Source organism: Hippocampus guttulatus, chromosome 9 (assembly GCF_054856545.1).
Source record: "Hippocampus guttulatus isolate MCC_2025c chromosome 9, RoL_Hgut_1.0, whole genome shotgun sequence".
NCBI classification, from domain to species: domain Eukaryota; kingdom Metazoa; phylum Chordata; class Actinopteri; order Syngnathiformes; family Syngnathidae; genus Hippocampus; species Hippocampus guttulatus.
Genome location: NC_141269.1, coordinates 9,120,313 through 9,147,916, shown reverse-complemented (window position 1 = coordinate 9,147,916; position 27,604 = coordinate 9,120,313). Strand labels below are relative to the sequence as shown.

The 27,604-nt window shown below is 41.9% G+C and overlaps 1 protein-coding gene across 8 annotated transcripts in view; it reads left to right on the top strand.

Moving 5' to 3' along the window:
• LOC147200216 (receptor-type tyrosine-protein phosphatase delta-like) overlaps positions 1–27,604 on the top strand; it is a 190,527-nt gene that overhangs the window by 87,911 nt on the left and 75,012 nt on the right. The window contains exon 1 of one of the 8 annotated variants that reach the window (XM_086119020.1): positions 4,820–4,923. The exons of the other annotated variants lie outside the window; for them this stretch is intronic. The gene's annotated coding sequence lies outside the window, so the exon portion shown is untranslated. Of the gene's footprint in view, positions 1–4,819; positions 4,924–27,604 lie in introns of those variants that run through there. 8 annotated transcript variants of the gene reach the window in all.

Sequence of the window (27,604 nt, the reverse complement as noted above, 5' to 3'; positions counted from 1 at the left end):
AAATATAAAGTTATCTCTTTGTTAAGATGAGGAATGTTGAGGATCTTGTCAAGTGACGACAAGGAAATGGCCTCATTTGTTGGCTTTGTTCAACCATCAACCTGAAGCCTATTCAAGTAATATTTAACTATATTTCCTTACAAAGATATGGATGTGGCAAGTCTCTCTGCTGGTCTGGTCATGTGCAGAGGGAATCTTGGCATTGACTTGTTAAAGTTACAATTTATTGACGTCACAAAATAAGTTTTCTCCAAATGTAAATGTACAACGTTGTTTTCCAACCATTACAACTTAATTGTCATGAATTTATAACTTCTGTCACACGCGTTTCTCTTCAGAAATGCTTCTTCGGTCATAGATCCATTCCTGTTTTCAATTATAACTTTATATCTTCAACAATCCCTGCACAAAGAGAGAGGGAGGCCGTGCAACAGGCTAGCTAGCGTCTTTGTTTACCGCTACATTTTTTTCTTCAGTTGTGCACATTTTAAGCACCTGCAATGTGCTTCTAAGACAATGAACAAGTCAATCGTGTCATTACAAAAGAGAGTTACCGGTCAAACAGGAGGCAGCCATGTTTAAAGTGCATCCAAAAAATATTCAGTGAATGGATATTCATGGACGTGCGTGTCAAGTTTTTTTATGCAGGGTGGCGCGTGCAGGTTTTTGGCAGCATCATTACTCATGAACCGTCAGCGGTTGAGGCGAGTTGTGTGACTGCGCAAATGGAAGGCGCTGCGGCTGTAGCTATGATACTGACATTAATTCAAATGTCATGGCTTTAATGGCCATTCCGCTCTGCACCCTCCTCATAAGTCACAAGCTGAACTTTCAAGGTGACACGACAAATTTGCCAGGCCTCCCCTTTCTTTTATAAATATTTTGTTAATCCGCTTGTTCATTGTTAGGGTGGCTTTGCAGTTTGGGCTAATTCAAATTCCAGGACTTGATTTTTGTATTGTCACAAGGTAGCACACATATGACATATAAAGAAGCACCTGAGGTTTTTGGTTTGACAAAGTGAGAGCCAAACAAATGCCTCCTCAATGCCACCCCAGATCAGAAGAGGGCAGCATTTTTTTTTGGCAAGTTAGCACATCTTCCCAGATAAAAAGGAAGATGTGCAGTGAAAAAGCTGACATTGCCAATTCATTTAGCTACACTGTTGCATACTTTTTAGTCTTCTTTTTTTAAAGACACAGTTTTAACTTCCATTTCGGTAACCGTGGAATATGGTTGGGGGATACGATTTGTGAGCAGGATATTTCTCCAATATGAAAAGCACATATTTGAGAACACAGTTTCCGTGATTGTGCTTATGAGCCAAGAGAATTTAGCCAGCCTCAGTTTGCAAAGCGCAGTCAGTCACAGGCAGTGTCTCCAATAATGCGACGTGTCACTTCCAAGATCACATTACGATAACGAGATGAGACGAGCTGCAGGCTTTGACAGACGCTGATCAAGTGAGCTCGCGTAGTGTGGTGACTAGAAATGTCAAGAAAATGCGGAGTTCATGCATGACTACAACCACTGACAACTGATAAATTAGTTGCCTGATGGTATGTGCGGTGTGCCTTGAGGGAAGGGGTAAAACGACTTTGTGTGTCTTTGTGGTTCCATTCCTCTACAAACAACCGCAGTATATCCAAAACCTTCTGAATTCTGAACCCGTACCGTGCGTTGATAAATATTCATCAGTCAGCTCCCTGATTATGTGATGGAGAGCTGCTAGGAAGCATAGATTTGTGTTTACACTGTCAGGGGTGTGAATTGACTGAAGCACTCTCTGATGAAAAGGCACAGCAAGTATTTAGCAGAGCTCTGTACGATTATAGACGGCAATGCCTTCACAGCTCCGTGCCCGCGGTGCATTGTGGGGGCTCCGACAAGAAGGCCCATCAAATACAGCTCGACGTCCTTTTTCATCCACTGAAGTTATCTTGATAGCAAGACGTTGATCTTTAATATGCCGAGTTACTATCTTTTGAGCGTGTGTGCGTGCGCGCTCATGCCTGTGTGTGATTGAAGTTGTGCATGCGGAGGAGCCTATGGGGCAGAGACCCAAATATTTCTCATCAAGCAATTAAAAAGTCATCACTTTTTTCGGCATATGTTCCTGTAAGGGAACACTTAGGCCTCCATCAAACATGTGCCTCCATTTTTCCGAAGTATCAGGAAAAAAAAAAAAAACCTCGAGCTGTCTCAATTCTTTGGCATGATTCACACAAAGGCATGAAAAGGTTTGAACCCTTGAACGCTTTCGCTAACCCCACAGTGAATAAAAACAATCATAACAAACTCAGATTGATTCATGTGTAGATATTTACCATGTGTACATTTTGCAAAGCAATTTTTGGACTTGCTAAATGCATTTGCCCTTTTTTTTTTTTTCCTGGCCAAGATTGTCGTCATTTCCATTGTGACTGATTGCTTCTATTCCAAATGTGTTGATAACACCTTCACTTGCGGTGTGTTTTCTCTTTTCTTTTTCCCACAATGTGAGAGCTTTCAAGCCTGACCGTGAGTGTGCGCATGTGTCTGCATACGTGTGTGCGGTCCAGCCTGAGGTTGCGTTATCTTGTATCCACTGAGCTGAAGAGTTTCTGCAACAAAAGCGCGTTTATGCTCCTCCATCTCATTTACATCGCTCTAATGGGAATCTGCTGCACCACTGATTATATTTGGTGTTCAAGGTCAGCACACCCAGATTAGTCGCTCAGTGTGTGTGCGTGTGTCTCTCTCTCTCTCTCTCTCTCTCTCTCTCTCTCTTTGGATGTCGTCTTGTGCACCAGCATTGTTCTGTTTAAAATTCCAGCTCCCATTTATCCCCTATGCAAACAGTCCTGTGAAGACCCTCACAAACATGGTGTCAGCAAAAGTTTGTGGTTGAAATTTTGCTCACCCCAACTGTTTCTAGTTATCCCCCAACCCCTGAAAATCATTTGCCGCCATTCCCTGTATCACTCGTTTGATAAAATGAACCACAAAACTGCACTTGCCAGGAGGACGTATCTTTTGAAGTGAGCTCTTTGGCAAACAGATAAACGCTGTCCATCCAATTGACTAACGCATCAAATTTAAACACGCGTTTCTTATTCGAGTCATCAACATAGATGCACAAAGCCAAGTCATGACATCAAATTACAACTTCTCTTTTAAATGCTCAGGGCAGCTCAGAGGTTCTGATGGCGGTGAATTAGCATAAGTGTTTTTTCAACTTGGACATAGAATGACTGCTTATAGGAGATTGCCAAGTCAAGTTTTCTCTTTGTCTTTTTCGCCACACAATCGCTTGTGAAAGGACCAACAAGAAAAACGGAGGTATACGAGGAATAACGGAAAAGGCTAATTGTTGCAAAACAGACCAAAAAGAAAAAAAAAAGAACATTCTGAGAATGTCACTTCTCAAATGAAAGCAAGCAGAGAGAATCGCTTGTGAATCAGCAAAAAGCACTAATAATCGCCCTTTGTGACTGCCTTCATGGTTGTTTCCACCATGAGAACTACACTGGAAGAAAAAAAAGTACCGCTGCTTGATTTTCAGTTGCATGTGAGTAAAATGTGGTGTACTGACACATATTTGTTTATTTTTGAGGAAAACATGGAAAAATTACATCGGTTTCCAATCATCTTTTTTTTCGGTTTACTGAGAAGGAAAATAAACAATTATAAAGCGAAAAAATGATCGATCACAATCAAAGCAATTAGTTCCGGGCCAGCCCAGAAACAAAACAATTTGTGGGTCACTGTCTGCGAACCGGAAAACAACACAAGATAATCATTGATGACTGATTTTGTCTGAAACTGCAGGTTGGTAAACAAAAAGGGGAAACCGCCGACTTTTGCCAACCTGTGGGAAATACTTCATGCCAGGGTCAGAGTAAAAGACCACAGAAGGAACGGGCACAATAAATGAGTCCTTGCTTCTTGAAAATTGCCTTGATTAAATTTATAACTTATTGTTCAGTAATTGTGTCTTCAAGCAATTGAGGGAAAAGAGAGTGCACTTCATGGCTGCAACCAGCAGGGGTGCTGTTGCTTCGGTCTCAACTTATTTGCTATCTAAAGAAAGACAACTCGACTTCAGCAATGGGACACTTAACTCCATCCACATAAGTCTTGGCTATCTCCTCGAGGATGCATTTTGGCTCAATACAACACTGTCATGGAAACTGGTGTTCAAAACATTCACAGTCGCTGTTATTTAAACGGCAATTAAATCTTGACATTTAGCCGACCTTAATTTTGGAACCTCATTGTTTTGTCAAAGGACTTGGATGGTACAGATACAGTGCTTCCCTTGTTATCTAGGGTCAAAACACCAGATTAAAATGATTTACCCACCTGACTTTAATTGTAAGGCGAAATGAATGAACAATAGCTTTTGAGACTGGACCGGAGGGTTTGGAACTTTGGATCATACATAATGTAGAAATTAAGTGGTTTCATTGGACCCTCAATGTTGAGACACTAAATTACTGCAAGCCTGGATTTTAAGAGGAAAAAAATGCTTTCGCACAGGGTTTTTTTTTTTTTAAACCAGTGACGAAGGAAGGCTGGCAGAGAATCACTGTGGAATCCTGCAGAATATAATCTATGTGCCCAAACTTCACTTCACTAAACCGTCAATACGGCATCTGCCTTTACTGAGTCGTGTTCACACTGGGCAGGAAATTATTGGAGCGAGAGAGCGCATGATTGAGCGAGAAAGGGAGTGAGCGAGAGGGAGAGAGAGAGCATGTGAGGGTGTGGGAGGAGAGAGAGAGGGGCTTGAGAGGGAGGGAGGGAAAAGACGCGCGGGCAGGATCATTTGGGCAGAGCGGCTGCAGCCACGGTGGATGTTAACACAAGGCAGGCAACGGACGGACAGCTTCAGTCTGCTCACGTTGACTTTTCCATCAACACAGGCAGGATGCTGATACGGTGAGTCCCGTTTTTGTGCGTACAATTGTTTGACATCAACTTCTGCTGATATGTGGCTGAATGCAACGGCACACATCCACTAAGTCGTGTGTCCCGGACCTCTGATGACTGACACCTCAGCCCTCCTCTTCGGGTTGTTTTGCAACAGTCGGAATGCTTTTGATTGATGTGCCGATCGTTATATTGCTCTCGTGGGAACTGGCGATCAGTCAGGTGAGCTCGCTCTTCCTCCATCGGTGTATTGATGGATCTTTACATCAACGGTAGCACTTGGTCAATGATTGGAGCATGTTATTTTGCACCCATGTCCATGTCACATGTCCTAATGGTACAAGGCGACCCTCCCAAATGGGCTTTTACAGCCTGATGCTTAATGATGACTGATTGAGACTTGCTTTTTCGTTGGTGCCCGTCTGGTTTTTGGAAACTGCTCAGGGGGCTTTTTCGAGAGCCTCCAGCTTTGAATGGACCGACCATATGGGAATTTAGGGAATTGCACCTGAGCATCAATGAATATGTGCAAAAATTGCATGAACAATTTAGACTCAGGGGGATACTGTGGATTACTGGGGAGTATTGTCCTCCACCAACCTCTTTCCAATCAAATTAGAACACCATGATTGCAGATGATGAGGAACATCATGCTCATATTATCTGATTTCATGATCTCATCTCACCTATCAGGTGTGTTTGCAATGCGTGGCATTTTCATTTGTGTTATTTCCGTTGCGTAGTTTTATTTTGCTGACACCGTAACCGAGTGTCCGTAATGTGCTGTTAGTGTTGTGTGTTTATGTGTGTGTCTGTGTATTCAACGGTCGTCAGCAGTCTCGCGCCAACATTATGGCCATATTATGGCCCTCGCTCGCTGGCAATCAGTCATGCAAGTACTTTTGCAGCAATTAGGCTCGAGTATGTGAGGCAGATGTGAATGAGAGCATATTGTATACTGTATAGCGCCAGGCATCTATAGCGGTGTGTTCGGTTGGCACTGTATGTATATACGTCATTAGGAGAGTGATGGATGTGTTGATTCAAATGATTTCATGACCAAATGGCTTTATGGTCCCGTAAAATAAAAACGCGCACATTCGGAATGTCTAGAATTCAGAATTGAATGTACCTATACATTCATACACTTACATAGCACATTTGGCATTTCCATGGCAACCCTGAATTCACCACAAACGGGGTTTCCCAATCTTCGATGCACCCCCAATTGTCTTTCACAATTATTTCTTCTCGCTGTTTGGTTTATGTTTGGTGCAATCCATTCATGTCTCCTGTGGTCTGTATTTAAATTATTTCTGCAAATGACCATTTTGTGGCAATACGCAATGATGATTACATGATGTTTTATAAACGTGGGCTCCAAGGAGGAAACACATTGTGTGGTAAGCGTCTTGAGGTCAAACAGTTTGGGGAAACGCTGGTCTATAATATTGGTGGACATGCCAAAACGCCTTTCATCCTATGTTTTGGCGAGATTTAGGTTTGGGGAGCCCTTTGTACACGCTTGTAAAAATGTTACTCTCCCTTAGATGGACATGGCTCCCTAAGCAAGGGGACTCCAACCTTTTTTATGGGCCCTGCCAGCGACTCCCGGGTCAAGAGGCGCTTTGTCATATGCCAATCTCTGACAAGTTCTTGCTTCACCCCAGCTGATCTTTCGCTGGACTACTGTGTGTGTCTGAGTGCATGCACGCAGACATGCGTGCCAGTGCAGCTGTTCCTCCTTTCAGAGAGATTAAGTTTCACAAGATGTGATGGACACCAGTGTCTGTAGAGCCAGCTGTGTGTGTGTGTGTGTGTGTGTGTGTGTGTGTGTGTGTGTGTGTGTGTGTGTGTTTGTATGTACATGTGCATGTGTGCACGTGTGCTTCAGCGCATTTCGACATATTTGCATGTCAGGACGCATGACGCCGCGCCTGCACATGTTTGCATGTATGTGTGGTAAGTGTTGTGTCATGACACCAAAGGCTGGGTCAGGTTAGGGGAGGTAACACCGAGGTCATGCATGTTATGGGTCGGCCTGGTAATTATAGTGACGGTCACTTTGGTTCTCACAAAACAGACCAACGCAGTCTAAAGCGGGGAACGCACAAGCAGGCCAACAGACTGCTGCCTGTAGCAAACAAAAACGGCAGCCAAAAAATGTTGAAGTAGAGTGGAGCTCTATAATAAGCGTCGCCTAGAATAGTAATGTTGACTATAAGGCCTTCGAATGTTAATTTTCAGTTTGACAAATCAAATGAATCGCTAATTTTAATAATCAATCGATCTTTTTGTGACCTCGTTGAATTTAAAATTGTCCGAATCCTTGGAATTTCAGTCCCTCAACAGTGAATATCCTCAGACCTTTTGTAGCCCTCCACGAAAGCAGAATTATTGTCTTTGCAGTGAATCAAAATCAGACATCTGCAAAGATCGTCTTGATTTTGGTCTATTCTCTGACATGTTAAGGACTGAACCAGTAACTGAACCCTAATCAGTTTATTATGGGTGTAACAAAAACTGACTTGAATTGGACCGTGCTACATATCAAATCGTCTTTAATGAGAGATGTCCACCAGATGTAAATAGGTTTGAAGCTGCCAATGAGTTGTTGTCTCTTGGAATTTGATCACCTCAGAAAGTTTGTGCTTTGGAGCGCTTTTCCGACTTGTTGCATATTAATAAACGTGACGAAAGCTACAGCCACATTGAATCGAAACATAATCTTACTGAATTCAACGAATTTGAATAGTTACATTTTAAGATCGTTGCATCCTTGTATCATATCGTACCATGCATATCGAGAATCTTATCGAATTGTCTTTTATGCAGAGATGCACATACTGACAATTTATATTTGTGCTTTCTTTTTTTCATGGAAATGAAAAATTATAGTTTGTTTGTTCGTTTGTCTTAATTCAACTGATTCATTATTAAAATATGTGTTTATTGCAGCCCTAAGCAAACATATACACCGTATTTTCCACACTATAAGGCACCCCTAAAAGCATTCAATTCTCTCAAAAGCCGACAGTGTGCCTTATAATCTGATGTGCCTTACTGTATATCTGGATCAATATTCTGATTTCTTGGACGTAGTATTTTAAATGTACTGTAAGGCGCTTTGTTACAGTGGCAGCAGTTGGGAAAGCTCTATTTAGATCATGTAATGTATTGTATTGTATTCCCCTTTGCGTAGCTCCAGCTAGCGGATGCATAATGCACTATTGTAGCTTCTATTCTATGCGCCTTATAATGTGGTGCGCCCAAAATATGAAAACAGTTTTAAAATAGGCGATTCATTATACCCAGAAATGCCATATAGTGCGGAGAATACGGTCCTTGTCCAACACCCAGTTTGAGTAAATGGTGGAGTGTGTTGTTGTTTTTGAGTTCCAGAACTGAAGGAGTCACTCGTCACTCGGAGTCAGCAGCTCATTGTAGTCGTTGCAACTCACTTTCTCTTCCATCTCATTGTTTCTTTGGGCTTTTTTGGAAACCTCACTTCAGTGCTCTAAATACAAAACAATCAAATGAAAAACAGCTGTGACGTCGTGTCGTACCCTTTGTATCAAGAAGCGTTTCAAATCGACTTTTGTGGAAAGATGCACACCTTTAATGCTTGGGTTCAGTTTCTTGGTCCAGGGCACTGCAACAGCAGTCAGGAAGCAGACGAGAATGTCATGAACAACCAGTGATCAATATTTATCAGCATTCAAAATTTTGCTTAACCTAAAAGGTTCTCGCTGGACCACAGGAAAACTCAAGTTAAGTCGTGAAAGAACAATGAAAGACTGACAAGTACATTTTGGGACTGCCTGGGTGCTCAAGGCCAAAATAAGAGGATTAAATCACAAAGACATGGATGGCCGCCAAGCCAAGTGAACAGCATTAAATATTCTGTCTCCTCAAACATTGCAGTCAATGCTGGATGACAGTCTTATCTGTGGATCTATCGGCTAAAGCACTCCGTGTCAGCAATTTTCCAGGCGTCATATGCGCTGTACCCTGAGGGGAGAACCATGATTAAAGATTACTTTAATAAAGTTCAGCATCAGAGCCTGTCCTCACAAGAAATTTGGTGGGATATTTGTACATTATTGTGAGTAGCTTGATTAAGCGTGTTTTTTTTTTTTAAATTCATGTTAAATCCTTAACCGCTTTGGAAGGGTGGGCGGAGCATTGCATCTGCATTTCGCATTTTCAAATTTGCTAGCCGAGTATTACTTTGCTTGCAAAACTTGCCGCAGTTTTCATTGCATTGCTTTGGAGCGTGTGCATGCAAATGGTGCTCAAGCACAGCAGTGATTGTACGTTGTATTATGTACTAATCATTTATTGCCAGTACGAGCATTGATCTTAAGCCGTGTAGTCAGAGTTGCCCTTTGCAGCGCGTCATACAGAGAAACATTTTGAACTGTTTCACCACTGCGTGAAGCTTCAGTAGCTTAGCAGAAAATGGGGCGTGCATCCAATCTCCTTATCTTGAGCGGTTGTATCTCGAGAGTTGCCCGGTGAGTGTCGTCGAAAGGAAACACAAAGCGATGTGGAAGTCCTGCATCTGTGCCACCACTAAGCCCCCCCCACTCCTCACCCCACCCCCTCGGAGCAGATGAAAGCGTATGGTGGTAAGGATGGGTGAGGAGGAGAAGAAAAAGAAGATGGAGCGTAGAGAAAATAAGACTTTGCGGTGTGGCGCCAGTTTGCTATGTAAAACCATGATGCGTGCCGGAGGGATTGAAGCTGGAGCGGTGCAGCATGGATGAGCAGGAGACAGTACAGTGATAATAATTAAGGACTAGGACAAACGTTTAAGAAGACTCAAAATGCAGGGCGAGGTGGGAAAGTGTTAATCCTTGCGGAAAAGCACAACGTGTTTGGCTCAGATAATATGCGCAAGTGTGAGTTTAAGCAGTAGGGTTGGAAAATGGAATTGTTGTGGCTTTGCCTGGTTTGCTCTGATTGGACTGGCCAGCAATCCCCTATTGAAGGGGAAAAGAAAAAAAAAGAGTTCTGAATATCTCCTTCCCTGATTTCTGTCTGATCTTCATAGTGTTTCCATTGTTAATCTGGGGGAGAGCCAGCGATGCAGAGCAGGCACATGCAGCACATGTAAAAACAATAAATATGGAAATGTGATGGCAGCACGCCTTTGCTGTGGAACAGTCCGCTGAAAATGTCCGTCTGCCCCCCCCCAGAAAACATTTCCTCGCCTTGAGTTGCCCCATTATTAAAAAAATAAAGTGCATAGGGAACCAGAACAGCACGATTTAATAGTAGAATAATAATTCAGTGTCATGTTTTTATTCATCAAAAATACATTTCGAGACACAAAACACCATCTCTGATTGAAATTTGCTCTTGACCAATGTAATCGGTCTGCTTTCATGGGGGGCTACAGAAATCTGAAAATATCTCCTGTTGAGAGGGTGGCATTTCAAGGATTTGGACAATTCTATATCAAACAATGTTTCAAATTGATTAATTGATTATCATAATAATTAACATTTGATTGATTATTGATTCATCGTTGCAACTCTCATTATATTATTCAGAATTATTTTAATGATCATCACCATATTTTCAAGTAAAACATGAAACATGTGAAATGTACTGTATATGTATTTTTCCATGTTGCCAGTATGTTTTATATTATTTACAATAAATCAGTAAGCCAATTATTGAATAAGAGGAATGACTAAAAAACGAATAATCCCATTTTAATTAACCAATTTTTCAGAAAACACTGATAAATCAATGCAAAAATGAGTACAGGACTGTAATAACGTCAATGTTTTGTGGTCCATATGTGGCCCGCAGGCCAAACTTTGCCTACCCTGTCTTTAGACCAACTTCAACATCTTGAGTTGGAGCTTTTAAGTCACTCTGTGTCTATTCTCAACGCAATAAATGACAAGAAATCCTCTTTGCCTTTACCATGGCTTGAGATAGCGTAGCAGGCTTAAAAAGATGTCTTCATTGTTCCTCATCTTTCTCCCTGTCAAACTGTACTTGTAGAGAAAAGGACAAAAAAGTCAAAAGGAGGAGCGACATGACGGACAGATGAAGGGGAGGCTGAGATGCGTCGGGAGCCGGCCTCCCTCCCCTTCTGGCCTCCTGGTAAATCGATAATATCCTAGCCGCTCACTTCCTATCAAGGAGCAGCACAGCTGGATCTTGGCAACGTGCAGCCGACTCGCCTGCCAAATCCCCCTTCGGGCTGTATCTCAAAATAACCTCTTTAAAACACAGTCGAACTTTCCTTCTTTAAAGCTCCGCTTGGGAGGTAACAGTTAAGGTTGGAATTTTTCACATGACTTTGGGGAGCGGTGGAAGGACCTCATTATATATTCACGATGATCTGCATAGACAAGGATCAATGATCTAAATATTGCATTGTGAAATTTCCGATTCGACAGTTGTTACTTGTCAAGCAATTGGTAATTGGCACTTCTGCCACCTCCAGGACCGGAGTGAAACAGTTTTGATCGCAACTTCAGACTGCTTGACTTGCTGGGCTTCCATGAACAGGACATTAACTTCGGGAACAATAAATGTCAAAGATTTGTCACGTGAGTTGAATATAACAAATCTGATGGCGACCATTCCAGGGTGTACACCGCCTTTCGGCCAAAGTCATCTGGGATCGACTCCAGGTCACCCGCAAACCTAGTGAGGTCGTCGCTATTAAAGATGGATGTATATGAAAGGCTGCTGTCTTTTATCAATCAGCAGTAGAAAAGCAGAACTGACATTTTTATGGACGCTTCATGGATGGCTACTTCAGGCTACAGCCAGGAATTTTCCAGTCCATTATATGAGCAGAGAGTGTTTGCTCTGTGTCCTCAGTGGGAGTCTTTCCCTCCGCTTCAGCCCTCACCGCCTCTTGCACAAACCTCCCATTCATATCCAAGTGGCACCCAAAGGCCTCAAAATGGCTGGAGTGGGACTTCTTTTCAGCCCCGGATTTTCAAGGCTCAGACCGGCCCACTTTAGTTCAAAAGTTTTAATGATGATACGGTGTATATATTTTTTCCTTCAATCAAAAATATCTTACCATTGCCTTCAAAGACTAAGTCTGAGGACATACATAGTTAAAACGGCCAAAAGGGCAAAAAGAGAACAAGAGGAAAGTGTCCATAACATCGGATAAGACATTTTCCTCCGAACAAGGTACATTTATTTCTCAAAGATGGCTCACCGAGCAAGGGGAAGGTAGGTAGCCAGTGCTATATATAATCGAATGGCCAATTGCAAAAAATAGAAATGCAAATGCACAATAAGGTAATACTTAGTTATAAGTGAAGTCGATACATTATATTTGTTGATTTCAGAATGGATCCGCCAGACGGAAGGAATTAATGTGCGAGCTGTAAGAAATGTAATGGGCTTTCGAGAGTAGCGGGTCAAACAGCGTATATTGCAGCCCGTCCCAGCGGGAATAAAACACAACGTACAGATGACTCACTCTGGGCCCGTCTTCCACCGATCTTCCGCCTCCATCTCTACTTAATCTGCTTGTTTAGGATTAGCAGCCCAGGTTGGAAATGTGTAATTATTGACATCGATTGTTTATTTTAATTATTTTCCACGAATGGAATCAGGATAAGACTGATGAGCTCCCATATTTCTTTTGTCCGGCTCTTCATCCTGTTCTCATTCTCTTGCCTTCGCCCTCTCTTTGGGGGACTGAGGGTTTGGCGGCGCAAATCCCATTTCCTCTTGTTCGTGTTCAGGAATTATGTGCTGCCCCTTCATTCCCCTCAGAGTCCCTACGGCACCTGGGATTAAATGTGTGTGTCTGTCTGTGCCCGTGTGTGTGTGTGTGTGTGTGTGTGTGTGCGTGTGTGTGTGTGTGAGTGCGTGTGTGTGGGTGTGTGTGTGTGTGTGTGTGTGTGAGAGTGTCTGCCCTTTCCGTCATCATCCACCATGAGTCGGGATTGTGTGAGGGCTTTCTCTGTGTAACAATCATGGTAAAGACGGACCTGAGATGAGGTTTAAAGGTTTACAGAATGCCAAGTATTGCTGTGCCATGTGGGCTGCGCAAGCTCTTGGATGTGCGTGCGTGTGTGTCTGTGTGTGGTAGTCCCATGCGGATGAATAATCTCTTTCCAAGCAACAAACGTTTAAAATTGCTAGACGTGCTCCGACCTCACATTTGAGAACGCCAACAAGCTTCAATTCAAACCTGACCTCAAATGTCCCGTAGGATCTTTGGGATTTTGTGTGTTTAGCGATAAACACACAAAATCCTAGATCTAAAAAAAGCTTTTGACACAATAGATCACAGTATATTATTGAAAAAACTAGAAAGATATGGCATTAGAGGTGTAGCTTATAAATGGATAAAAAGTTATTTAGAAAACAGATATCAGTACGTGCAACTCAACAATAAAAAAACTAATCAACTAAAAATCACTCACGGAGTTCCTCAGGGGTCAGTGCTTGGTCCAAAACTATTCATCTTATATATAAATGATATCTGCAAGGTCTCAAAACAATTTAAATGTGTCCTATTTGCTGATGATACAACTTTCTACTGTTCTGGAATAAATCTGAAACAGCTCCTGACAACCGTAGAAAACGAATTAAACAAATTAAAAAACTGGTTCGACAGAAATAAATTGTCACTTAACCTGAAAAAATCGAAGTTAATTGTTTTTGGCACAAGACCAATCAAACACCAAGCTAAAATTATGGTAAACTCAATTGAGATAGAAAGAGCGTATGAAACCAAGTTTCTCGGATTAGTAATAGACTCAAAACTATGTTGGAAGCCACATATCGATAACGTAAAAAGAAAAATAGCCAAAACCGTAGGGATCCTCTACAAAACCAAGGAAGTGCTAAATAAGAGATCTTTGTACACATTGTACACCTCATTATTATTACCATATATGACCTACTGTGTGGAAATATGGGGAAATGCCTGCAAAACAAACACACTCCCTATTCTCAACCTACAAAAAAAAGCAATTCGAATTATTAATAGATCAAAATATACGGAACCCACAAATCCACTATTTATCAAATTAAATACGATGAAATTTTATGACCTGGTTGACTTTAAAATCGCCCAATTAATGTACAAAGCACACAATAACCTGCTCTGCCAAAACATTCAGAAGTTTTTCGAAATTCGAGAAAGCAGCTATGATTTAAGAGGTACCAACTTATTCAAAAAACTCAAAACAAGAACAAACATCAAGCAAAGAAGTGTATCTATCAAAGGTGTTAATCTGTGGAATAATCTCGAAACGGACCTGAAAATGAGTAAATCGCTTGCTGAGTTAAAAAACAAATTCAAAAAAATAGTACAAACAACCTACATCAATCAGAGTTAAAATGATAAATTCAAAACATTAAATATAATGATAAATCAGAACTAAGTTGATAAATAGAGAAAGGTATATAAATATCCATTATGAATTTAAGAGAAAATTGACACAAGAGTGTCAGGGTGTGGAAGTATATAATCCCGATACAAACCAAAAGTTGTAAAAATATCACGGTTAAGGGTAAAGTATGAGCCTTAATGGAGACTTCTTTCTTCTTACTTTTCTGATTGATATAAAAATGATTTATTAGATACAATCACATAACGGGGTAGGACTAGATAAGTTTTTTACTTCTTCCTACTCCCTTGAACATAATAACTGTGTTGAATGAAGATTGATTTCTTTCTTTTTACTTTTTTTATCTACCTTATTTTCTGTCAAATTATTACTGTATATATGTTTTATGTTCAATAAACAAACAAACAAACAAAGGTCTTTCAAAGCATTTTCAAAATCATGTTCTTGAAAATCATGTTCTTGCTCTGTACGTTCTTGTAGTAATTTTAGGAAGCTGCTTTCTATGTCTTTATGTTGCTTTTGAATGTCTTTGACCCTTTTGTTCGTAAATGGTTGTACTTTTAATTATGTGATGAACATTGAGTGATCTTTTGTATGAAAGGCGCTGTTTGAGTTAGGCTGTCTTGCCTATGGCATGGTCTTAACGTTAGTGTCGGTGTGTATAGTGTCATAATATTTGACTATTGTGATGGATGTAAAGAACCTGTCAGTGAGGCAATGTGAAATTGCAGGAAATGAAGCCAACCCCCCCCCCACCCCCGCCACCAGACATTATGATACCATATCTGTGCTCTCCTCCGTTCTTTGCACACTCCTTAATGTATCCCAAACCCCTCGACTCAGCAACCACTTCACCATGGACAGCCCTCAGACACAGGAAGTGCCTTAGCAGGTCTCCCGATATTAAATTTGAACTGTCATTTAATACACCACGCCCCCCTCCCCGGTCAAGGGATCGGCATCGCTTTTCCATGCGCATCCTCCGAATGTCTCCACTAAAGCGACGAGACACCTAACAAACTGCCGGCCTCCCCTGTGCCTCCCACAAGGAGCTCCTTTAATAGATTATTGAAAATAACAAGGTTGTCTCCTAGAGTTACAGACTCCGTCTCAGTTTGGACGTCAATAAACTGTGGAGGATTTTGTACCTTCCAAGAGGTAATGTCTGTTTCTTCTCCGTGCTATAAATCATGTATCGCTTGACAACATACAAGTGAGGAAAAACATACAAAGACAAGTGAGGAGAGAGAAAAAAAAATACGGTGCTGATTGAAAAAAGAAAAAAAAAAAGAAAAAGGCACTACCGTAAACAAATTCCCCTACATCTGCTCTTTTGGTGTTTCCCTTCAAAATGGTGAAAGCTTAATTAAAGTACTGCTTTCATGTGAGGCGTTTAGGAGAACCAAGAGAGTTTATTAAGCTGTTTCCCATCATCAAGTAGCTTCATTATATAAATATAATTGGCCTTCAGTTGTTGCTGCACAGCCTCACTTCAGGTTCACAATGAACTGGTTGCTCTTAACGTTGCTTGTGTGTGTGGCATCCTTAGTGTTTCTCTTTGTTGGGATAGACATAATGAGGTGGTGTCAACGGCAAGTTAAGGGCACTAAAATGCAGGATTATAACCTAATCTGACATTTCTTGGCCGATATGATGATTCACCGATTAGAAACAAGTCTGCCACGCCAGCAGCATTTGTGTGTCTGTGTGACAACAAGTGATGCAATGTCTGATAATGTGTTTGTGCACTTGTGTGTGTGTGCGTGCGCATGAGTGTGTCAGTGTTGGTGGTTGTGGTGGTAGGGATTTATTTGCAGGCAAGCTTAACGTATGCTGCCTGCTTGACGACATGAAAGAGAACAATCATCCGAATGAGAATTGCAAAGCCGCATATTTCAAACTGTCAACCGCTGTATTGGCATGCACACACACACACACACACACACACACACGGGCACACTCCATCACTCTCGCACGCACAGGCACAGGCACAGCATGGCAGTTTGTGATAAGCTCGCTCACTCCAGACGGACCGCTCGTGTCCACAGAAGCCACCGCACAAGCAGCGCAGGTTCGCACAACAAATTTGTGTGCGCGTTCTGGAGTGTGCTGATATGTTTGCCGTTGCGTTGTTTTGTGTTGTGTTGTCGCTCACTGCAAGAAGCTCGGCGGTGTTCATACGCTCTTTAGCCTCTTCTCTTCGGTGCTGGGTGGCAGCCAGCAAAATGGTGGCGCTCATTGTGGCTGCCATTGATTTGCTCCAGCAGGTCTCTGGGATGGAGGATGCATGCATGCAAGGTTTAGTGACTGCTTTCTTGTTTGAATCCTTGTTGAAGCGTGACTTGCCCTCATGAAAAACTAAAATACACCCTGAAACTTTTATAGTAGTAGAGGTTGAAAATTACATACTTTTCAGACTGGGGGAAAAATAGCCATCTTTCCTGTTGAAAATGGTCTTTGGGTGCACATGTACAGCACACCATCATGAAGTCAAACCAGCAGCAGTTGTTTATGCTATGCGTGCCTGTAACACACTGCCAATGCATTGAGAACGCCAACTTTAAAAATAAATTGTTTCCAAATAATACATGGACATCAGTGCCTTGTTTGTTCCTGGCAATTTATAGCGGCTGACTTGACTCATCTTCCCGACTGAAGGCTAGTCTGAGCCCAGTTGAAGTTTATATTGCCACCACAAACCGTTGCCACCAACATCAACAAAACCTCATCTGAAGTCACGATCAATCGATAATTAAGGATGCAATATATATATATATATATATATATATATATATATATATATATATGTAGGGAGAGAGAGAGAGAGAGAGCTATGTTGCCAGTGTTAGCGGCTAGTGGCTAGCAGCTAGCTTCTAAGTAAGTGTTTGGTATATGGCAAGAGCTAATCTTCAACCGCTGTTTAAAAGACACTGAACGTGTAACAGACTTTGATGCTGACAGGTGGACACAGTTGCAATTCTTACTAATCATTTTTGAAACAAACCCGCCTTACTCAAACGTGCTGTTTTAGTAGCCAGAATCACTCCTGTGGTTCTGATGTCACTTTGGACCCCAGCCCAAAATCTCACGCAGGTTTCTAGAGATGAAAATACAGTTTGCCGCTACGCACAGGTTAAATTTCAGGAAAAAAAATGAGAGACTGGTCATTCATGATTAAATGAAATGCAAAGTGTTATTTTCTCTTCTGTATTCACAATTGTTCTGAAACCAAGCAAAATATATATATTGTTTAATTTCTTATCAGAATACTCAATCAATCAATAAACGTGTGATATTACAGGGTACAAATGGTGAACCACGATATGGCTGGGATTCAATAGAAATAGAACGGTACAGCTTGCTGTGAAATGGTCAAAACCGTAGAGAGTGAAGCATCTATATCCCCCAAATATTTTGTGTGTTTACTCAAATAGACACCCGAGAACGAAGGGCTTTCTCGAAAATAATTTTGGCATGCTTTTATTATGTCTATCTGCACTGCATGTTTCAGTTTTCCATAACCGCCTTTTGTTTGCCCACCGTTCAGCGCCGAAGACGAGCTTTGAAAAACAAACAAAAGGAAAGCTAGCATTGAACTATAAATAATGCAAACACACAGATTGGGGTCAAATGCTTTAGATTCCGCAACACATTCCCCAGGATGGGAGTGCCTGCACACACATTACAGTATATGCTGTTTTCTTTTCCGTATCAGCGATATTCATTCCCTAGTGAGCAATCAGCGAGATGATGGACCATACGCCAAACTCTCCTGCGTACGGTTTCATGTGCACACGCGACTGTCATCAGTGGGTGTTTCCCGCCTCCTTGTCCCTGACTGACAAAGCATTCGGAGTGTTTGTTATGGGGTGGAAAAATTAGGTCTTCTGGCACACCTATTGTGTGTGCGGCCTCTCAAGCCCGCAACCGCCGCTCATTTCGTCAAGCCGCACACAACCGCTCCCATTTCCCCCTGATCCTTTCGGAACTCTGACAAGGACAAGTCGGCCTTCTTTCCACGATTCATCTTCACGCTTTAAACCGGTGCCGCCATGTGATAGATTAGCTTTCTTGCCTTGATCGGATTTTGGAGAAGTGACAGATTGCATTATTAGGTACATTTATGATAAATGTATCGTGATGTAGATGCTTTTTTGTTTGTTTGTTTGTTTGTTTTTTGGGATAATTGAATACAAGAGAGATTCACAACAGTGCCCCGACAAGAAGTGCATAAGATTAAAAGGTTATTCCAATCTATCATAATTACACATTTGTATTGTTTTTCTTTCTTTTTTTTTTAACCGGAGAGAGGGTTTTCTTCACAGAATAATGAGTTCACATATGAGCATTTGCTTTACAAAGTTAACAAAAACATTTTTAAGACAAACAATTGAGCAATTGAGGATGATACTCAAAGTACAATTATGTATCCGGAGATTCAACATACAATAGCTCCAAGTGTGCCTAATAATAGGGGTGACTTTAGTGCGCCTATGCAAAACTGTCATATCTGTCATGTTTTTAATAGATTGACTTTAATGGTTGCACTGTAAATGTTGCTTTGACTTATTGAGAGTGTGCAGGGGTTGTGCTTTCAAAGGGAAAAAAAATCACCTTTTCTCCACTGTGTGTTCTTCAAACAACCTTCTCCCACTGAAAGATGAAACATTACTGTGAAGGATTTCCTGGTCCCAAATTACCAGGGAATGCCTTAAATTCCTTTAATGGCTGACGCACAGACAATCTTACGAGGATATAAAAGAAAATCTGTGATTCCATAACACAGTTTTATCGTCGGGGGGGAAAAAAATCATTATTGTATAAAAATCACATAAGACCAGAAGATGAAATATTTGGCCGACTTATAGAAGCATGCTATTTCCTCATTGTCATCCCATATCTGCTCAAGAATAATGAATCAAAGTTGCATTGTGGATCTCTAGTATCGTGTTTTACTGTGAGCAAATAGGGCATGCATTTTGCTAATCCTGAGGCTGATCTAGTTGATGCAATAGTGACGGGGTTTTTTTTGTTTGTTTTTTTTAATATATGTAATTTAGCTGCGCCATATTTATCTACTTCTCTTTGGCAGTCTACTAATCTTGTGCATGTAATAGATCAAAACTGTGGATGGTCATGCTCTAAGAGGCTTTGAATTTTGATGCTGGTGCCTTTACTAAATGTGTTTAAACCTAGAACACTATCTCGCTGAGATACTGACATGCTTGCATTTCTGTCGGTCTCTGAGCAAACGCATTAGAAGTGCTTCACAATTATAGGACGCGGCATCAATATTTAAACTTGCTATTGTTACCCTAACCCTGACATCAATTGCAAAAATGGTGCGGTGCTGTTTTTGCAAGCTGCTGGGTGGAAGAAGGGTACCTGTGTTTTCATTCAGCCCAAAGGCATTTTCCCTGACCCCTCACTCTGTAAATCCCTCGCATCCCCCACAGCATTATGATTGATGACATCATTACTGACATCAGTGACACATGAAAATGAAAGCTGGCTCTGATGGACGGCCACTCGCCCTCATCCATCATTCTCGTGCCTTCGTGTGTTGGGACTCTGAATCTTCATCATATCAGCCACTTGCTCTATATTCCTGCTGTGAGCAGTCAAAAGGGTCTCCTTCCATATGATTGTGGGTACAGTACCACTGCCTATTAGTGTGTGAGCGAGAGCGAGATTCCCGCCGTGCACGAACACGCGCCGGCCTCTTTGGTAGTTTCTTCACGGCCCATGGAGTTGTCTACTCTAAGACAAGTTCTGCATTGCTGTCAAAAGGCATTGTAAAATAGAGAGTTGGAAAGGGCCGTTCTCCTCTGTGGACCACAGATCAAACTCACACACATACCCAAGCACAGTATTTATGCCAGATGAAAGGCGCAGATGCTGATATGGCCACATGCAGGATGCACCAATCGCGCACTAATCTACCTCTTTTGTTTGCCTGAAGGGAGTTTCCTTCATCTTGCACTTTGCAGACGCACACTTTTTGTGACAAGTTCTGGCACAATTTAGAAAAAATGTGCACGGAAAAACAATCCCTCAGATTCCATTACTGTAAATGCAAAAGTTACTCAGACAAGAATTCAGCAGTCACACATACAGGGACAATTACATAATGTGTCAAATAAATACGTGAGAGGCCTATTTCGGGGGGTTAGTGCAGTTGTGTTTTTTCTTTCTTTCTTTTTTTTTAACTCAAGGTTAAAAAATATCATTGGTCTTTCAAAAGAATCCCTCATATGATTTCAAGCACACGTTGCAGCAACCGGTGACGCTGTAACTCCTAAGTAAATAAATAAAGCCAATTTGACGCTTGACAAAAGTCATTTCCAGAAAACGCTTAATAACACCAGAGAGAGTCCCCCCCTCCCCGCCCACACACAAACACACTTTCAAGCCCCGTGATCCTCAGTTCCGTCAAACTTATTCCTTCATGACATCAATGGTGCACCCAGCAGCCGAAACTCAGAGAAGGGCGGAGGTTCCGGCGCTCACGATCCCATGTCTGATTTGATTGACCTTGACAACCAAGGGCCATTTGGGAGTCTTGTAACCACGGCAACTCCTATCACAACATTTCGGCCGATTTTTCGACAGGACCGGTCATAGCCGGTGTTCCTTGCATTCATTTTTAATAGCCAGTATACTTAGTGGCTCTTCCCGAGGCGGTCTCCCCACGGCCTCATCTCCAAGAAGAATAGGCAGGCACTCTTTGTGGAAAAAGCCCCCATTACGTATTTATTGTCCGTAGTCTTAATTATTGAGCGAGAAGGGATGTGGGTTCTCACTCACTCTTCCTTTCTACCCCACTGTCCTTAAAAGCTGTGCCACTCCATATCCATATAAAGCAAGCACCAGTGGAAAATGTGATGTTTAGCGTCTGCTCCACTCAAGAGGCCGGTGTGATGGAACGTTTCACACACAGCTCAAACATTCCAGCCAAAACCAGAAGAATTTGCCTATGCGACAAGTCGTCAATGTTCTTTCCTTCTGCGCAGCCCCTTTACAGTGCACTTATGACACTGGCATTTGTAAAGCCACGCTTGTGAACTGCTGTGAAGGTACACAAACCGTTTCCCATGTTCTCTCTCTTTCCTCTGTAAAGCTTTTACTAACTGTACAGAAAAGCTTTTAAAGTTCATATCTGTCCATCTGTGTTCTGTATGGCTTAACCTCATTTGGGTGGCGGTTGAGCTCGAGCCTGTTCCAGCCCACTTTGGGCAAGGGCAGAGTCCACCTGTCATGATTTGGTTTAGGGACCAACAGGTGGCACTGTAGGGCTCGCCCGGCAGCTGCACACCTGTTGGCCATTTGGTAATTAGTCGTATAAAAGGACTCCTGCCCGAACACTCGGTGTCGGGTCATTGTTGCTTCTTGCTACTGTCATGTGTGTTGCTGTTTGCTCTTAGTTTCTGTCATGTTTAGTTCATTGTTATGTTTTAGCTTTAGTCATGGTTTTTGTTTGATACTTTGGACTTTGTTTGTTTTGGATGTAGTTTTCTTTGTTTTAAATACAATTCTTCAAATACACCCTGCTCCTCCCTCCCTCCTGCCTGCTTTTTGGGGTCCACCACCACCTCGCAACGTGACACCATCCTGGACTGGTCGACAGCCAATCACAGAGCATTAAAAGAAACATATGTCATTTTTTATTCAAAACAGCTTTAGTTTTTTAAATAGGAGATCTCTGACATGCTTTGGAAACAAATGTATGTATCCCAAGCATCAAGAATTACAGCCCTGTTGACATCAGTCAATGTCGCAGGCACATTCTTCATCATGCTAATGAGCCACTGATCCTTTCTCCACCCTCTAATAATACAAGGATGGATTTGTCTTAGCATGATTACTGGGGGAGTAGCTATTCTAAGGCCGAGATAATAATTTCACTTTTGGGGAAGAAAAAAAAAATTAAATTAAATAAATTGCATCCAAGCGCTTGTATTTTCACTTGTGGAGGCAGCGCTTCATCACCCAGCCGCTGCAATACACTTAAAATGCAGATCTGTGCATGTGGCGCATGTCACTGTACAATCCTGTAAATCTATCACAACTTTAGAGGCAAAGGTTTTCTCAAGATTCTGGTTGAATTCCAAATTACTTTCTACTTTTGAAATCTGTTAGCGGATCTCCTTTGCAATTCCCTGCATGTTATTTTGAATCTTACTTGTGTACTCGCAGCGTTGGGCCGGCCAAAATCAATGATGGGGAAAAGGTTATGTAACCCCATCCTTTTCTTTCAGTCGTTATGTCATCGGAGAAGATTGATCAAGAAATGTATTTTTGGACTCAATTCTCCACCGCCTCTCCCTTGACCTTGATGGCGATGGGTGAGTTTTACCAATACATTATATTGGGTAGATCACAGTCTTTATTTTTCAATGGACTGCATCTTTTTTTTTCCGGGGTGTTTTGAGCGCGCCTTGTTTTTCATCCAAATGTGTAAACATTCCTCTGGTTATTCTGAGCTTGCATCACAGAGAAGCTGCGTTGTTTTCAGTTTACACCGCATGAAATGCCTTTAAAGTGGGCACGGAGCGAGTGCGGCTCCGTTTTCTGACACAGTCGGTCTTCAGTCGACTTTGACAAGAGAGACACTCTCTTAACTTAAGCGGTGTGTCCTGTAATTCGATGAATGCATGAGGGAAATCAGAGGATCCTTGTGCAGTTCCTACAGTCATTGGAATGTGGATGATGTCATTTGTGGCATTTTCGATGAATGAGTGGAGGGAACAAGTGAGTCTGTTTCTGTAGGAAGGTATAGACTAGGTAGCTTATAAAGAGAGCAGCATGTGGATAAAGGGTTCAGTTATTGAAGGGCTAGCCCGCTTCTGGGCACCAGCAAATTCATATTTTATTTGACGCCGGAGCTGCTGAAGGCCTGTAAATTATTACTGCTGTATTCCACCTGCTTGTCGGGGTCAGCCAGCCATCTTGATCGCCAGGTGTGCGTGTGGGTCCGCGTACGTACGCAAGCGCACATTTGTGGACGTGCGGTTGGCCCAAAGAGTCGAGCCAGAGCAGTGGCAATGTCACCATACCGCATGCTCATTCATCCATACTGTAGCTCCATCCGACCCTCCATCCATCCATGTAATAAAACACATTACATAGGTGACTGCCTCAGATGGGCCATTTTCCCCCCAGCACGAAAGGCTCACCACTATATGCAGCTGTGGGCCAGAGGGAGCTTGCCGCAACACAATGAGACGCACGCATGCATGGACAAAGTACTCGCACGTGCGGTCTTACACTGAAGATATTTGTCTTGTGCCATAAGTACTGTAGTATATATACAAATATTTCTTTTGTTTCTCATGTTGTACTTTTAAGTGAGCTGTGCCTAATAATTTGAAAACCAAATTTTTAAAAAATCTTGCGAAAATGTAAGTGCCGAACTGCAAGTATGCGGGGGTCGACTGTAGTTTTAAGTTGTAATAGCACCATTCACCGCTAGATGGCAGAAATAACTTTTAATGTTGGTTTCTTCAGCAATTTAGTGCGATCCTTGAATGGTCATTTTTATGCAAGAATGCCCTGTGTGGTTCTTTTGTTGTTTTCTCCAAAGCTTTTATTAATCCATCAATAAAAGATACACTTTAATGATTAAAGTGTATCTTTTATAGATGTATTTAAAAATGAGCACTTATTTTGCACATATGCTAGTATTCCACACTAGTCCATGCTTAAAATGGTATTTTTTTGTCACATAGCTAGTAAGCAAGTGCTTGGTCTGATGTGGCCCCTCGAGTAGTACTGACGAAAAAGTGTGACCCCGGCAGCATTTAAATTGCCCATCCTTGACCTACTTTATAGGACTAAAGTATCGGTAGACCAGCCTGCACACCTCTTATGTTCTTTTAGCCCCAGAAGATGGGCCATTCGCTCTTTTCTTAACAAACGCATATTGACCACAGACAATTACATTTTTGTTTAGCGAAGGTAACCATTATTATCTTAATACAATGGCAACAAGATGACAATGTCCCCCATCCCAAAAAAAACCCCAAAACAATCTATTTAATAGGCCTCCTTTCCATGGAAATTGTCTTTTCTCAAATAATAACCATCTTAATAACCATTCACTTTATTGCCACATATTAAAATTGAATTTAAAAAAAGAATCAATAATGAAGTAGCTACAAGCAGTTAACATTCAGTCCGTATGGTGAGCTTTGTTTTGCCTACAGTACTTTTAAAAAATGAAAAACATTACGTTGCCAGACACAGTGGGTGAATGCAAGCAAGCACATTAGGTCAACTGGTGTGGACACTAAGCTTGGTTGCAAACTGTAATGACTGCCAAGCAATAAAGACGTGGCATAACCAACAAATCATAATGTAATGATTGACGCAGCACATGTTGAAAAGATCTGCCAAGAAATGTGAAGCATAAACTAAAAACGAAGACACTGTATGTGGACCACATCGTTTAGCCTATACAGTAGTAGCAACTGTGCTACTACCGCTGTTTCAAATGATAAGTTTCGCTCCATGCAAGACGACTGTTATTGCTTGTCCTTGGAAAAGTACTTATTTTTTTGTTGTTGCCTTTGCGGGTTTGTACTATTTGCCTTATATAGCGCACAGCTGCTCCAAAGTTTGACATTAGTGAATTCTTTTCCACCCCAACTCTCTTCTTTGTCTTGTGCTATTTTATGTCTCTGTCATTCCGTCTCACTGCACCCTTCATCTCAATGTCTTCTTTCGTAGACCCTTCCCCGAACCCTTGCGCTAGTGCTCGTCCATCGTCGCTCTCTCACTTCCTCCGTCCACTTCTTGCTTTGTCATTTATGAGACTCGCACTAATGCTCAAATAGCCTTCAACGAGGTCTCCACTGAAAGCCGGGTAAATAGGTAATTACATGTTGTCGTTTCCCCACCTCCTGCTAATCCACTCAACTTTACCCTCTCTCTCTCTCTCTCTCTCTCTCTCTCTCTCTCTCTCTCTCTCTCTCTCTCTCTCTCTCTCTCTCTCTCTCTCTCTCTCTCTCTCCATCTCTTGTTCCCTTCTACCAGAGATGGCCCAGTGGAGGCCCAGCGTGGGCCCGTTAGTCACAGTTGGCTTAAACCTTCGATTGGCCACTTTCACCATTCTGCTTAGTGGGCAGTTTGCCTTTCTTTGCACGCTGCTCTTGAAACGTAACAGCGGAGACACTTTATCATTACAATTGGACAATTGGCGGCACCATTGGGATAAATGCTGATGTAATGCACAGCTGGCTAATAGAGACGGATCAATGTGTTCCCAACGCTTGGGATACTTTGTCAGAACACACCAGACATTTGTCAATCGGCAACGGTCCAAAGGCTGCATTTCTTCTTGTATCATTTAGCGTCACTTCTTGTTCAGTGAAAGGATACCGTTTTTAGTCTTTGGTTTGTCTGCTACATCATGGGGGACAATGCAATCAACATCATCCATCTGTTATGGAAGCCACCAGTGACAAGCACAAATATGCAAATGGTAGAAGGCAGCGCAAAGAATGACAGTGATTTCAGCATTTGTGTGTGCCTTTGGAGACGCAAATGTGTCAAGCGCAAGATGGAAATGAGTAAGAGTGGAAACGGTTGAATAGAACAAGAAGCGGGGAAGAAGGATGCCGAGGAAGTGATAAGTTGAGCAATACCAGACAGCCTGAATCCTCCTCTCAATCAATCACATTTTCCCTTCCTCTCCTCTCATTTTGTCCTATTGATTTCTTGTTTTCGCCACTGTGCTGAAAGCAAAGCTCAAATGACTTCTGTGAGTTTTCGAGACTTTCGTCTCCCTGAGAAAACTGCTATTGCTCGTTTCAAAATAGGAGAAATTGCGACATGCTGATGCTATTTTAATTGGAGAGAGGTCAAGAGGAAAGTTTATAAGTCTGAGCGCTGTCCTGATGCCGCACTTTAATTTCGTTTCAGTGTAACGGGAGAAAAAAAAAAACACTTGAGGTTTTCCTTTATGTGAACCAATAAAGACCTGTGGTGTAGAGGCCAACATCTTCCAAAATGAATAAAAAGGCAGATTTAATGTTGAGGGTATTATTTTGTGAATTACCTGTGCTCTGTTTCTTTTTTCTCTTAATCTTCTTGGGGCTTACCCCCCCCCCCCCCAAAATATAATTTAGAAAAAAATTGGGAAAAAAATTCAGAGTTTATAAGATGAGAAATTTTGGATTACAAACAGTGGCAGCACAGTGTCTTTGCTGTCATGTTTTATTTTGCAGATCCGATCGGTGATGTCATTGATCGATCAGCAAATCATAACATTACAATAATCACGAATCATGATCCAGCTGATCGGCTCTATGTCAAGTCAATCTTAAAGTATCCCTTTAAAATGTGGTTCACTCATTTAATAATTTAATAGATCAGCTTCCACATCTCGTCAACGTTGCACCCTTTTTTGCACGTGCAAACCTTGAATAAATCAGGCTTTAAGTGTGGTAATCTGCAGTTGACATGTTCCAAGCTAACTAAAGCTCATTTTTGAAGGCCAGATTACGATTTAGTATGTCGCTAGGGAGTGGCTTTGTGCACATCAGGTGTCAAGTGAACCCAGCAAAATCAGAATGTGATCACTGCTGTTGCATTTTTTTTCGGGGGGGCTAGCTCTGATGAGAGAGAATGCATTATCATCCATTATAGATAGGGTGTTTGATGCCGTGGCAGTCAAAACAAACAACACTTTCCTGACAACCCCTCCATAAACCCTTTGAGTCATGACACTCTTTATACATTCTAACTTGGCATCGCAGTAGAAATCTCACCAGCTATTAGGTTACTTTTGAAATGATTATCCTATTTTTAACTGTTCACCGTGCTGTTAATTGAATTGTGACAAACCGGTCAGACCCTGCTCCCAACAATTGTTATTTTATAACGGTAGGGGCTGTTTGACCAACCAACCAGATATTCTAGTTCCACCTGCCAGATCAACCCACCTGAGGGGATGAGAGCAACGCAGCAGAGCTTGCTGTGGGTGCAAAGGGAAAATAAGTCAGCCCTGCATGGAAGCAATTAAAAGCTGTCACAAGGTGATGTAATCAGATGACATCCCCACAGACTTTGACATTGGCTTCTGATCAATGCCTTGCTCTTGACTTGCTCCGCGGCTGCTCCAAGTCTACCTGCGCGCGCGCGCGCGCGCGTGTGTGTGTGTGTGTGTGTGTGTGTGTCAGAGGAGATGAGAGGTTATCAGCAATCAGCATGCACCATGAATACGCATCTGCATTTGTATTATCCATCGGTAGCATCTTTGTTTTTCAGCTTGTATTATATTCAATATTGAATAAGCCAGCAAATATGTTAATCAAGCCAAAAAATTTGGA